The sequence below is a fragment of the Hydra vulgaris genome, chromosome 12, assembly GCF_038396675.1.
Source record: "Hydra vulgaris chromosome 12, alternate assembly HydraT2T_AEP".
NCBI classification, from domain to species: domain Eukaryota; kingdom Metazoa; phylum Cnidaria; class Hydrozoa; order Anthoathecata; family Hydridae; genus Hydra; species Hydra vulgaris.
Window position 1 is genome coordinate 66,278,787 of NC_088931.1, and position 2,209 is coordinate 66,280,995.

General features: G+C 23.3%; 1 long non-coding RNA gene across 1 annotated transcript; it reads right to left on the reverse strand.

The window, feature by feature from the left end:
• Positions 1-251: 251 nt before the first annotated feature.
• On the reverse strand, positions 252-1,967 carry LOC136088455 (uncharacterized). The gene is made up of 6 exons (XR_010642179.1): positions 1,628-1,967; positions 1,130-1,252; positions 812-985; positions 659-719; positions 461-511; positions 252-339 (listed from the first exon to the last, which is right to left on the reverse strand). It is a non-coding gene; the product is annotated as an uncharacterized LOC136088455 (long non-coding RNA).
• Between the last annotated feature and the right edge of the window lie 242 nt (positions 1,968-2,209).

The following is a 2,209-nucleotide window of genomic DNA, read 5'->3' on the forward strand; positions in this document are numbered from 1 at the left end:
TCGTACTCAAGACGGCCTAAAGATTTATTCAACTATATTTTAAGAAAACTGAATAGTATTAAGTAATGGTATATTTAAGTTGCTACTACCTATTATAATGGGTATTGACAACATTAAAAACGCCATTGAGAAAGTTCAAGTTCTTACTGTGTTTTTTAGAAACATTAAAGAAGAAAAAGAAAATTATTTAAATTTAAACAAAATTAAAAAAAAATTGTAAATTATTACAATTTTTTTTTAATTTTTTTTTTTGACGCGAAGGAGCATTTTTACAATATCGTCCAATTTGCTGTTTAATTTCAACATTTGAAACTTTTTCAAGCCTTCTTTATACAACTTCTAAAAACCAAATAAAGTATAATGTAGAATATATTTATCAAATATATTGGAAATAAATTTAATTTAACATAGATTTTTAACTAAATTAAAAGTTGAATAATTTAAACTTATTTTAGATTACCTTCCAGAACCTTTTAAGTTGAACTGTGTCAACAGGTTATTTGTAAATAATCTAAAAAACATAGCGAATAAATAATAAAATTTATGAAAAATATTAAACAATTTATAATTATTGATTTCCATAATTACTATACATAAAAAATATATTTACCACAAACAAATACGAAAATGATTGCTATACAAAATATAATAGAAAAACCTATTCATGACCAATCTTGTCAGTTGTTTTAAATCTTCTTCACCTAAAAAACTAAACTAACCTAAATAAAAGTTTGGCAAAATAATTATGCAAAAATAACTATTTTTACTTTTAATTTATATGGATAAAGTTTATACATGGATAAAGATTTACCAAATCAAGTCGAACACAATCATCCTCCAAATTTTTTGATAAAATCCTCATACTCTGCAATAGAGTCTAATTTCTTGATTGCAAAATTACTATGGGGTTGTTTGTTTATAGCTAAAATAAGCTCCTGGTTTTCAAGAATCTTTGAAACCATCTTGAACATCATGTGCTAGTATTCTAAATTATGTGAAGAAAATACAATTTCAAAATTACCTACAACTATTATTCTTATACCTAAAAAAAATCCAAATGTGAGTACAAACATTCTCCACATTTTACTTACTCCAAATAAAAAAATCAGGTAAATGCTAAAGATCTTACTTCCAACTTCAATAGGAAACTTATTTTTAAGTAACTTCTTGGGTCCAAGCGCTTCAATCATGGTTTTTTCTTGTATGTCTGTTTTCTGAAGCTTTTTGTTTGGTTCTGATGTATGAGGTATAACTATAAAAAACAAAAAAATTATATATATAAATAATAAAAATTATATATATAAATAATAAAAAGTTATTATTTTAATCTGCAACAAATCTTTTTTAAAAACTTTTGGTACTTTATTATTAATAATACATTTTTTTTTTATTTGAATGCCTGTCCAAGGCTGAGGCTTTAGCTCCTCGAGACTACAAATGGGTAAGAGGAGGGGGAACTTACAATTTTTTAGTTTAGAGTCTATAAAAAAAAATTATATATAAAAAAAAATTTGATTTTTCCTTTTCAGTTAATTGTGAAGCTAGGCAAAGATAAAGTTAACAATAAAAGAATATTCCAACTTTAATGAACAAAAAATATAGTACAAAATTCAAAAGTAATACATACATAGTGTACCAGAATATGAAGGTGATTGTTCCTCTGTAATTGAATGTAGAATGTACATAATAGATTTATTATTTATTTTTCTTTTAGTATTTATACAAACATATTAATTTACAATATAGATTTGACATTAAAAACATAAAAATAAGTAATTAACATAAAAATAATTAAATGTAATTATACCATTAACATTACTTTTCACTTTAAAGGTATCTTTGGAAACACAAATATCTATTTCTTCTTCTTCTGCTGCATACATGCTGGCAAAATATCTGATGCTTATATTGGATTTATAAAATATATATATATATATATTTTTTTTTTCCTCATTTTAAACTGTGTTTCATCAATATAGACTCATTAGAAAATTAAGCTATGTGATGAAAATTATATTAGGTGATTTTTTACTAATTTATTATTGCTCTGTTCAATTAAGAACATTGAGCACTCTATTTTGTAGAATACATTTTAAAACTGCTTAAATTTAAACTGTCTTTTAATTTAAAAAACTTATAAAGGAATGAAAAAGAACAAAAAAAACCATTAGGTTAAATAATTATGGTGATAATGAGAAGGAAAAGCACT